The sequence below is a fragment of the Protopterus annectens genome, chromosome 1.part0 (genome assembly GCF_019279795.1).
Source record: "Protopterus annectens isolate FY-2018-M chromosome 1.part0, PAN1.0, whole genome shotgun sequence".
Lineage (NCBI taxonomy): Eukaryota > Metazoa > Chordata > Ceratodontiformes > Protopteridae > Protopterus > Protopterus annectens.
Window position 1 is genome coordinate 1,201,506,356 of NC_056725.1, and position 13,044 is coordinate 1,201,519,399.

The window sequence follows — 13,044 nt, forward strand, 5'->3', positions numbered from 1 at the left end:
TCACCCACCTTCGCCACCTCTACTCCCCGCATCTTCACCATTCCTCTATCCTCCCTCTCATTCACACACACATATTCTTAGTCCTGCTGACCTTCATTCCTCTTCTCTCTAGAGCATATCTCCACCTCTCCAGGGTAGTCTCCACCTGTTCCCTATTCTCACTACAGATCACAATGTCATCTGCAAACATCATAGTCCACGGGGACTCCTGTCTGATCTCGTCTGTTAACCTGTCCATCACCATTGCAAAGAAAGGGCTCAGAGCTGATATTTGATGTAATCCCACCTCCACCTTAAATGTATCCGTCACTCCCAATGCAGACCTCACCACTGTCACACTACCCTCATACATATCTTGTACCACTCTTACATACTTCTCTGACACTCCCAACTTCCTCATGCAACACCACAACTCCTCTCTAGGCACCCTGACATATGCTTTCTCTAAGTCCACAATGACACAATGCAACTCCTTCTGACCTTCTCTGTACTTCTCCATCAACACTCTCAGAGCAAACATCACATCTGTAGTGTTCTTTCCTGGCATGAAACCATACTGCTGATCACTAATCATCACCTCCCTTCTTAACCTAGCTTCCACTACCCTTTCCCATAACTTCATGCTGTGACTGATCAATTTCATCCCTCTGTAGTTACTACAGCTCTGCACATCACCCTTATTCTTAAAAATAGGTACCAAAACCCTTTTTCTCCATTCCTCAGGCATCCTCTCACTTTCCAAGATTTCATTAAACAATCTAGTTAAAAACTCCCAATGCCATTTCACCTAAATATCTCCATGCGTCCACAAGTATGTCATCTGGACCAACAGCCTTTCCATTCTTCATCCTCTTCATAGCTATCCTTATTTCCTCCTTGCTAATCCACTGCACTTCATGATTCATTATCCGCACATCGTCCAACACATCATCCAACCTTCTCTCCCTCTCATTATCTTCATTCATCAACCCCTCAAAGTACTCTTTCCATCTACTCAACACACTCTCCTCACTTGTGAGTACGTTTCCCTCATTATCCTTTATCACCCTTACCTGCTGCACATCTTTACTAGCTCGGTCCCTCTGTTTAGCCAAGAGGAACAGGTTCTTTTCTCCCTCCTTAGTGTCGAACCTTTCATACAACTTTTCATACGCCTTATCCTTAGCCACCTCTCTCTTTGTCATACACGTCATCTCCTTATACTCTTGTCTACTTTCATCTCTTCTGACAATCCCATTTCTTCTTCGCCAACCTCTTTCTCTGTATACTCTCCTGTACTTCTTCATTCCACTACCAGGTCTCCTTGTCCTCCTCCCTCTTACCAGATGTCACACCAAGCACCTTTCTAGCCATCTCTCTTACTAGCTCTGTTGTAGTTACCCAGCTATTTGGCAACTCTTCACTGCCTCCCAGTGCCTGTTCTTAACTCTTCCCTGAACTCGACCTCACAATTGCCCTTTTTTCAATTTCCACCATTTGTTCCTTGGTGCTACTTTCTTACTTACACTTATTGTAAAAAAATTGTTTTGAATTCTTTTTGTCAGTTGTTAATGTTTAACCTTTATTGTAATGTTTGTGGAGCTTTTCGCCTCAGGTCTCCACTGAAAAAGGGCTATTCAGCTTAGTTAGAAAATCCTGGTCAACAAATGTGAAATAAATGCAAAGCAAAATAAATATTTCTCAGAGATTTATTAGGTCTGTTATCCACTGATGTTATTAACCCTAATCCTCTGGATCAAGCTAACCATTTTCTTAAGGCGACCATCTCCCCTGGAGATATGTAGATTGGAAAATAATCACTTATTTATGTAGCTTATTATGTTTACGCAACTAAAACAAACTTTCTTATTTTTGAACAAGATGCATCTTATTTATAAGGTGGTTCATAGGTGTTTACTAAGCTAACGACCACAAGCCATGCATCCCAAATCTCTGACAAGTTCTGACACCCTTGATAAGTGTAAGCATGTGCCTGGTAGATGAGCCATTTACAGGTTACCTGTGTCCATTACAGAAGACAGGTGCCAAACCAGGTATGAACTTCCAGTTTTCCATCCAATTGTCCCAAGTTGCACTTAAATTGGGTTAGGGAGGAACTCTGCTTCACATGGATGGGGAGCCTGTTCCATATATTGGGTAGTCTCTGGGATACATACATATCCCTCCAGCATGTCACATTTATATCAGAGGCAAGGTTTAAGTCTTTAGAATGAGTAATTCTAGTGCTGTTTGTTTTGTGGATATGCAGGAGGTCCATCAGAGTGGGGTCTGACAATGCCGTGTATGGCAGGCATAGATCTCATCTCAAAAGCCTGTAGGAGACCAAATACAGGGGATAGGGCCTTGAGGTGTTCTGCACAGCACATATTACTTATGCCCTGTATTCTTTTAGTGAGGAACCTCTGTGGACGTTCCAACTGTTGGATATGCCTTATTAGGTACATACCAAAGGGGGGCACTGTACTCAATAGGTCAGATGAATGCCAAATACAGTGGGACAATGACTTTCTTGGACTTGCACGTCATACCTTTGTTTATGAATTGTGCAACACAGAATGATTTCCTCACCACTGTAGACATGTGATGATCAAAGGTTAGATCATCTGTGTGTGTCCCTAAGTCTCTGACTACTGGGTCAACTCTAAGGGGTGTGTTGTCAACATGACAGTTACTAGGGATGGATGATGTTATTCTGAGTTTCCAAAGACCCTCTTTAAACTTCACACCAATAAACTTGCCTCAGCTGGATACAGATATCTTGCATCCATAACATTCAAATGCTGTTTGCCCAATGCTCTCTCACCTGTCAATATAATACTCTTTTGTATTGCAATATTTGTCATATATGTTTAACATCTCAGTCTATTCTCTCTTCTGGTGCAATGCACTTCCTGTTAATCCAAAGTAACCATCTACTATCACATCACTACAAAAAGGTCACATTTTATGATGAAGTATCTTTCTTTTCTTCTTATATGGTAGTCCAAACCCAGTAAAGGTTCCCCATGCAGTTCTCTTCTGGATCACAATTCAGACCCAATGTCCCCTGTTGCCTGAGCACCTTTCCCAGTCATTTTCTTTACTAAAAATATGTCAGTCTTATAATCACTACCACCATCTCGGGTTTGCTTTACTATGTTTCTGAATGACATTTTGAAGTGAACAATACTGATCTTTGCCACCTCCCCCTCTCATTTCCACTGCCTGGTTACAATGCTTTAAACCAAACTTACTAATATCTCTGACAGTTTCTTTTGTCTGCACTTCTCTTCCTTTTACTCCATATGAGCATAGTTTCCAATTAAGTTACGGTACTTGAGCTAAAACCTTCTCTCTTACTAACCAGCTAGCTCACAAACTTCTCCCCACCCATCTTACTTGTGGTATTAACTCTAACATGACACATTACCGTACTAAAAACCCTTCTGCTAAGAGTACCACTAAACAAGTAAAGCAAAGGCAAACTCACAGACACCAGAAAAAAACACTATCACCTAACCTAATCCTAACCCTCAAATGCTGGGGCATGCATAAACGCGCACACACAAACTACAGAAATCCAGTACCGTACCCTTACTCTAATCCCAACAAAACTCTGCATACCTACACCCATACATAGCTCCAACACAACAAAACACTGACAGTGACAGAGGAATTTTTAGAGTAAAAATCATAGCATTATTCACTGATGACCAGGTAAACATTTTACAAAGATATACATCATATATTATATATATACATATATATATAAAATAGATGGATATACTCATTCACGAAAAACCAGCACTCCACCTATCGATACAAGTTTTCCTCTTTAACAAATATAGCTCCATCTCACAGTATTTTATTGAATTACCATTAATTTGAATTCCAAATAGAAATATCACAAAGTAAAAATCACCCACTAGATCCAAGAAATCACTGAGAACACACAAATAGAAACCACAGGGAGTCACTGTGAATACACGAACAGAAACTACACCAACAACAGTTCTACATAGGTAGTACCAGTCACGAGACATTTCTTCTTCATGCATTTTTAAATATACTACTTCTGTTTTACAGAACTAGGTCTTGCTAATGCAATTTTCAATGAAATGGACTTTCAAACAAATGCTCATGCAACTAAATGGGCTTTCAATCACTAACACACAAACTGTCATACAGACACCCGTGTGTGTGTGTCTATGTGTAAAGAATCTAAGCTCAAAAATATCTTAACACATTAACAATATCCAAACACAAGACTGTCAAAATCTAACCAAGTCCAAAACTAATGTTTTTGCAAAGGGGAGACAAGCACCCTACGCCCTCATTTGGGGGTTGAATTCTCACACTGCCTGATAAGTGTGTGTGTGTGCACATGTAAATTATACATGTACAGTAGATATAAAAAGTTTACATACCCCTGTTAAAATGCCAGGTTTTTGTGATATAAAAAAATGACACCACAATAATTAATTTCAAAATTTTTCCCACCTTTAATGTGACCTATAACCTGTACAATTCAATTGAAAAACAAACAAACCTATTAGGAGAAAAATATAAAAAATAAAAAATGTACAATAAGCTGGTTGCATAAGTGTGCACACCATTAAAATAATACTTTGTTGAAGCACATTTTGAATTAATTACAGCATTCAGTCTTCCTGGGTAGGAATCTATCAGCATGCATAACTTGACTTGGCAATACCTGCCCACTCTTCCTTGCAAAAGTGCTCCAAATCTGTCAGATTGCAAGGGCATCTCTTGTGCATAGCCCCTCTTCAGGTCATTCCACAGATTTTCTATTGGATTTAGGTCTGGGCTCTGGCTGGGCCATTTCAAAAAATAAATTTTCTTCTGGTAAAGCCATTCTTTTGTTGATTTGGATGTATACTTGCGGTCAATGTCGTGTTGAAAGGTGAAATTCCTCTTCATCTTCAGATTTCTAGCAGATGCCTGAAGGTTTGGGCCAAAAGTGACTGGTATTTGGAAATGTTCATAAAAAACCCTCCACCTTGACAAGTGCCAGTTCCAGTTGAAGAAAAACAACCCCGATGAATGATACTGCCAGCACCAAACTTCACCGTGGGGATGGTGTTCTTTTGGTGATGCGAAGTGTTGTTTTTGCGCCAAATGTACCTTTTGGAATTGTGGCCAAAAAGTTCAACCTTGGTCTCATCAGACCATAACACATTTTCCCATATACTTCTGGGAGACTTGATGTATTGTTTTGCAAATTTTAGCTGGGCCTGAATGTTTTTCTGTGTAAGAAAAGGCTTCCATCTTGCAACCCTATTCCATAGCCCAGACAAATGGAGAATATGGGAGATAGTTGTCACATGTAGTACATAGCCAGTACTTGCCAAAAATTCCTTCAGCTCCTTCAGTGTTGCTGTAGGTCTCTTGGCAGCCTCCCTAAGTAGTTTTCCGCTAGTCTTTTCATCAATTTTGAAGGGACGTCCAAGTTCTTTGAAACGTCACTGTTGTCCCATATTTTCTCCACTTTTTGGTGACTGTCTTCACTGTGTTCCATGGTATATCCAATGCTGTGGAAATTATTTTGTACCCTTCTCCGGACTGATACCTTTCTACAATGACATCCCTCTGATGATTTGCAAGCTCTCTGCAAACCATGGCTTTTGTTATAGCAGGTAACTGAGTAAACGTCAGGAAAATCCTACTAGGACACCTGAACTTTATTTGGGCTTATTCAAAGTCTCTTTAATTGATGACAGGTGTATATCCAAAAAGAATGAATGCTGTAATCAAATCAAAAGGTGCATCAACAGAGTATTAGTTTAAGGGTGTGCACACTTATGCAACCAGCGTATGGTACGCTTTTTTTTACATTTTTTTTTACATTTTTTTCCCCTAACAGATTTGTTTTTCAATTGAAATGTATAGGTTATAGGTCACATTAAAGGTGGTAAAAGTTTTGAAATGATTTATTGTGGTCTCATTTTTTTTATATCACATAAACCTGGCATTTTAACAGGGATGTGTACACTTTTTATATCCACTGTGTGTGTGTGTGTGTGTGTGTGTGTGTGTGTGTGTATATATGTATATATATATATATAAAAACAAATAATACATATATGTAATATATATGTGTATATATGTTCTACATATATATATATATACATATATATATATGCATATACACACACACACACACACACACATATATATATATATATATATATATAAAGGAACACCGACATATATATATATATATATATATATATATATATATATATATATATTAAAATAAAATTAAAAAAAAAAATATATATATATATATATATATATATATATATATATATATATATATATATATATACATACATACATACATAAGGACACAGACACATGCATATTTTTGTGCCACTGCCTGCAAACTGCCAGGACAGCCATTGGAGAATTAGAGCTGTACCCGTCATTCAGCCACACATCAAGGCACTGTCTTTACTCCCTACATCCCCCTGTATGTGCTGACTCTCACTCAAGGGTTCAGTATGTAACAGGCAAATATGAGGGGGGTGTTCCCAACTCTAAGGGGGAATAGCATCAGGAAACAGCTTCCCTGACTATAAATGTGAACCACGGCAAACAGCTCCTCCACAAGCAGATGCACTAGTGTGTTCTCCAAGGGGAAATGGAGCCAAAAGCATGCTTTGCAATACAAATTCCCAACTTCCTTCCCACCATGAGAGATGCAAAGCATCACTACACTGATTATATCCATGTCTGCAAAATCACTGCCCAAGCAGTTAACACAGCCTTGGTCAAATGGACTGCAGCTATGGCTTTATCCAGCAATGCTGCACAGCCCATTAATACATGAAGGCCTACTAAAAACTGAACTGAAAGAGAACTTGCAATTTCATTTAAATAAACCTTCTTGGTCCACATTTAGCTTTCATAACCTAAAAAAAAATCTCTTCCATACCAAATACAGAAACCTACAGAAATCAAATGCATGATTGTCAGTCCAACTTATAGGCCCCAGAAGAAATAAAGTCCTACTGAGGAGGGAACGGGACTATCTAATATATCCCCAGATAAGACAGACTACACAAAACTGCTTGTATATCTGTGGTAAAACTGGGGAATTAACAATTACATCATCTGAAACATATTCCTTACAGTCAAATTAAGATATCATCCAATGATTAACTTAACATGAAAACATAGTTACAAAGGTAAGCTGTGCAGGGTCATCAATAGTAATTCCTTCAACAGTCTTCTGGACACCAGGAAACAAGAATAGAGCACACATGTGACTGGTTAACAACCAGACTGGCAGAATATTATCTACTAAGATTTTTCTAGCCATTCCAACTCCTACACAAAGAGGCATATACTACTATTCACCGGGGCACATCATGAGTTGGACCGTGTACCTTACTCTCTCACTCCTCTGTTCAACCCCCATGACACTAAGCAAGCACATCTAAAAAAAAGCACAGTATCTGACAAACAAAAGGTCATATGCAGCTGTCAGTGGACAGTTTTTCCAAAAGGCAGACTGCTGAAGGGTTATAAACATGCAAAACAAAGGTGGCCCTTATCGCTGATCAAACAATATGAAAACTAACACATGCATTATACCCAACTTTGAAAGCCCTCTAACATGGGTCACTTTTATAGAATGACTGCAAGCATTATCATAAAAGCTCCCACAGACACATGTACTGGAGAAACGCCTACAAATAAACTACTCAAAAGGCGAAGTACTTAAGTACTATATCAGGATCATCTTATGGGACCATGGTCCAAGTACTGTTTGGCAAAGGTGTGACCTGATGACTGCATGGCTGTGACAAATACCTGCAATTTATTTAAGGTCAGCTCCATAACCCCTTTTATTTATTTTCTCAACATTTACTGTAAGTACATATTCAATGTCTCAACAAATCAATCATGCAATCCGCATTCATGGTACACTGAAAGACATACTTCAGTTGGTGCCTGTCAAATAGCAGAGTGTTCTATTTTCTTCTAGCTGATAAATTAGGCAAACTTCAAGCCTGGGGTTCAGGTTGTTACAAGCGCAGTGTTTTCATCGCTTTAATTCAACTCTCTATTATCCCTTAAAACACAAATGTTCTGCTTTATGTACAAACAGTATTGAATAAACAATTAGAACTGATTTAATTCAAGTGATAAAACTGGTGACAAGCAAGTCCATAATGCTAACACAAACCAGCTACTTTTTGGGGATACTAAAAGTGAATGAAATAAAAATGTAAGAGAAATGGCATGCATTAAAGTAATAGTTTAGAAGTCCATAACAAAGGTATGGAAACTGTTAGTCCAACAGTGAGACTTGTAGAAAATAGTGCAAGAATTGAGACCAGAAGCGGAAGGATATTTGAGAAAGGAAAACCGAGATTTATTAGCAGATTGGCATTGTGGGTACAACGCAGGGAGAGAAACAAGGAGAATGGTTAGCACTTAGATGAAGAAACAAAGGAAGCAGGAATAAGGAAAAAGTTAGTATTATGTTATGGTGCTATTCGTGCAAGAGAAAAAAGGAAGATGGGTGAGTCAGGGGACCTGGGATTATGCAAGTAGTTATATATGTTTGAGAGGGTGTTTTTTATGAGTGATGAGAGGTTAAGTAGGAGGTTACAAGTTTAGAATTTGCTGCATAAGCAATTTGTTTTATTGTTCAAATTTTTCAAGGCCCTTTGTTGCTATTTTCAGTATTTGCAGGTTGAAAGACATACTGATAGGATTGTCGACAGTTCTACCTTCCACAAACCCACACTGATCGGCATCAATCAAGTCTGGAATATGTTTTACCAACCTCCTTGCTATTAGTGTTATAAATACCTTACAATTACAACTTAAAACTGTTATCAGTCTACATGAGCTTAGTTTAGTAGGATTGTGTTATTACTGTAATAACTCCCATTCTCCAGGATGTTGGAATTCTCTTAGCCTTTAAGATAAGATTTCTCATTCTTACCCAGACCTGTTGTAGCTTACCCCCCCACCCCCACCCTACACAGCTCAGCTGGAATGCTGTCAGATCCTGGAGATGTATCTGATGCTTATTTACGTATAGCTTCTCCTCATTCCTCTAATGTAAATGGCTTCATTAAATCATTCAATGATGGTTCCTGCAACTTAAGCAACTGTATAGCACCTAGGAATTTGCCAGTTCCTTTCTGTGCTTAATCTATGGGCAAATCGCTGATGAATATCACTCTGCAGTACTCTGTAAAGGTGCCCAGTACTCCCTTTACAGATCTAACTATGGTCCCTTGCCCCTGCCTTTGTAAGTGCATCTGTCAATCTATTTTGTAGCAATGCTTGAGAATGTTTGGATTGCTGATACTATACAATTCCGTTACCACCATGCTCTGTAATAAAATCCTTTTACCTTCACTTATTTGAATTCCCATTAAAAGATTCTGCATTCTTTTATTTCCTTCATTTTAAAGTTTTCTTTCTTCAGTTGCAACTCTCTTACTTTAGTTTTGTTTTCTAATCTGCCTAGCTAGTACTCTGTGCAGAAATGCAAATATTATTTTTTTTACTTTTAATTGTCCTTTAAGTCACTCCAGTTGTGCAGTTAATTATCATTGATATTACTCAATATTCTCTCTATAATATCCTTTACTTATTTGCTGAATTCTTCATTTCCCAAGTACCAAACAGGGAATCTCCAAACGAGTCTTTCTTTCTTTCCTTTGGCCTAAAGTATCCTTGTAAAATATAAATGCATGATCAGAAAAAAAATGATAAGACACATTCTTAATGTTAGTTATCTACCCTAGGGAACTTACCACATTGACAATAAATCCCCGAGAGCTGACCCAGTTGTTCGAGATTTGACAGTGACCTAACTTTTGACCAACATGTGTCCACTGTTTGATATTGAACATTTTATAAACATAAGAACTGTGTTTAGATCTAGGAATGTAACTGCCCCCCCCTGTTTACCCAGCCCTCATTAAATCAGTCATTGATAATGCTCCCTTTGGCATACACCTGTCCAGACACAAGCAACAGCTGGAATGCCCACAGAGATCCCTTACTAAAAGGATACAAGGCCTAAACAACAAGTCCTGCAAAGATGGACTCACAGCCCTGTCACTATACTCTTGTATCCTAAAGACTGCTAAAAGGTGACCAGTGTCTGGCATACAAGGTATCCTCAGACCCAATATAGATGCATTTATTGCACATCAGCAAGTCAAATGGCATCAGAAGTACTCGATCTAGGGATCTAATCCGCTTCTGCAACATCAGCAGAATGGTTTGGAGGGACATGTATATCTCGCAGAGGATGCTGCTATTCTGGAACAGATTCCCTATTCACATAATACTTCATCCCTGTTCATATTCAAGTGCAACTTGGACTCCTGAATGAAAAACAGAAAATTTACCCCAGAACTGCCCACTGTACCACTAATGGTCAGAGGCAGCTCCTAAACGCTTTATCCCATGCATGGGTCTCCTCAAATTGTCCATGGTATGACCTCAGTTATTCCCATTAGGGATGATGTAAATAATTATCGACCATGGGATGGGTACGATCAATCTCTAACCAAATGGAACAGGCCGATTCAAATGTAAAAATGTAAATTAGCTCGGCTTAAAATAGCCTGCAAGGGCAGCTAGCTTTGTAAATGTATATCAATCTATGAACTTTTAAGTACAATTATCACTTGCTGTAAGTGCTTTACCTATCCTTGACCACCTTTTACATTTAACTCCCATGCATCTATTAATTCCAGCAACTTTTACATATCCCTAGTATACCTTTCTGCTGTTGTAAAAACTGACTTTCATTATGTCCCCTTTACTTCCTTGTTCGCAAACACCATATTCTAGTGGTCTATAAAAATCACACCTTCTTGAAGTATACTAACTCAATTATTATTCTCCTAATGAATTCTTTTTTCGCACAAGGTGGTATGTAAAGAGTAGCCATAGTTAACATCAATCTTAGTCAGTTGTCTACAAAAGTTAAGTAATTACCATAACGCTAGATCTGCGTTGTCATGTTCCAGCCAGCTCAACAGATAGGTGATCATATCTGACCTCTGTGCCCCCCCCCCCCCAAGAGCTTGGATTCAGGGATCTGACTCCTCCCCTACTCATAATTCCCTAAACTGGTCCCTAGACTACCTTAGACTGAGTTTGCCTGCTTGTACGTAGTAACTCATCCGATGGATACAACACAGGAATATCAAACGATACAACTGGGCATAAAATGTGAACAGCAGCTCCAGGCTGTCAATAAGGCAAGGCCCTGGTCTTCTCCAAACCATCAGCTGAGGGCCATAAAGGACAATTTAGGATGGGGGTAGAGAAAGAGAATGCCTAGCCAGACAGAAGACACATGGATCTAATATTATGGTAAGTAGATCACTTTCAGATGCGATGACGTCTTTTCCATCTGACTCACTGGAGCAGTGTCATAAAAGGATATTCCAAAGTATGGTGGAGCTAAAGTATCCCTGGGATCTAGACTATACATCCAGTTTGTAATGTGGCACAAAGTTATGAACTGTAGACCAAGTAGCCACAGCACATCTCTCACCTATGGGTACTCTAAGGAGTGGAGGTAGCCACTGCTTGAGTTGAGTGAGCCTTCGGTTTGCATAGTAAGACTAATCCCACTTCTCTATAAACAAAAAAGATGCAGCTGGAAAGCTACCTGGACAAAGTCACTTTAGAAACTCCTTGGCCAAATCTGGCCTTTGAAATGGAAACAAAAAGCATGTCTGACTATGTCTTTTGTGCGATGTATGTAAAATCTGACATGACTATGAACATCTATCAAATACAAAGTATATTCCCTTTTGTTGAAATAATTGCAAAGAAAACTGGCAGGTAACCTTCTGGTTAAGATTAGCTTCAGAGGTCACTTCAGGAAAAAAATGTGCATTGATTTGCAAGGATATACTGTCCTTATGAAAAGTCAGGTAAAGAGATCTGGAAGACTATGCTTGCATCTCAAGGGATCCTTTTAGCTGAGGTAACTGCTACTAGAGAAATAGTCTTCTAAGTAAGGAGTTTCAATTCTGCTGTAGATACTGGTTCAAAGGGAAAGCTAGTTAATGCCTAAAGCATGACAGTAATATCCCATGGAAGAACTGGATCCCTGACTGGAGGTCTGAAAAAAAAAACTACCCTTCAAAAAGCCTTGGAACTCTTCAAGGAAGCAATGGAAGATTGGTTTTGGACAAAGTAAAAATTGGATATGGCTGCTAACTGTACTTTGATGGTTGGGAAACTACCACCTTTCAGGAACAAACTGGGTAAAGAATCTAAGATGGATGGTAGTGGAGTTGAAAGGGTGCAAAACCTTTGGAAGAAGCCCATAATAAGGCAAAACTTGCCAAAATAAAACCTTTCTAGTATTAGATTTTTGTGAGGATGACAGAATGTGCATAACTGGAATGTCTCTGGCCACCATTAGAACTGGAGAAACCATGTGGTCAATTTCAGGGTTTTTCTGTCTCAGTGAAGCTAACCCAATGGGTGAAGTAGGTGTCTGGAAGTAGATTCATACCCGAGGGTATTTCAGGTGAGGCCAGAGAACGAGGAACCAAACCTGAAGGGGTCAAAAGGGCGCCATGAGAGTTACTGCAGCCTTCCACCTCATGGCTTTCTAAAGAAATTTGGTTACTGGGGAAAAAGAGTGAAAAGGAGTAAAGGAGACACAGGGGCCAATTGTGAACCAGAGCATCCCTCAGTGACTGTACCTGCAGGCAAATCAGGTCAGCTACATTTGCTGTTAAGACAGGAAGCAAAAAGACTAGAGCAAGGCTGGCCCCAGTGACTGAAAGCCATAGTTGAAACTGACTGATTGAAGGATTACCTGTGAACGAGAACAGACCTGCTCAGTTTGCTTGCCAGAACACTGAAGGGATAGCAGGACTCCACTTATCTCCAACACAATGATGTGAAGATTGTCCTCTGTCAACCATGCACCATGAACCATCTTCCCTTCAAAATGACACCTCAAACCTAGAAGAAGGGAAGCTTCTGTGGTAAAAGTGGCTATCAGGGATGGTAAGGTAAATGGTCAAA

The 13,044-nt window shown here is 39.2% G+C and overlaps 1 protein-coding gene and 1 non-coding gene across 4 annotated transcripts in view; both read right to left on the minus strand.

Moving 5' to 3' along the window:
* The window catches only part of EP400 (E1A binding protein p400), a 3,509,270-nt gene that overhangs the window by 1,494,738 nt on the left and 2,001,488 nt on the right, over positions 1-13,044 (minus strand). The gene's annotated exons all lie outside the window — the stretch shown is intronic.
* LOC122802440 lies at positions 6,971-7,101 on the minus strand. Its single transcript, XR_006364928.1, has one exon. It is a non-coding gene; the product is annotated as a small nucleolar RNA SNORA49 (small nucleolar RNA).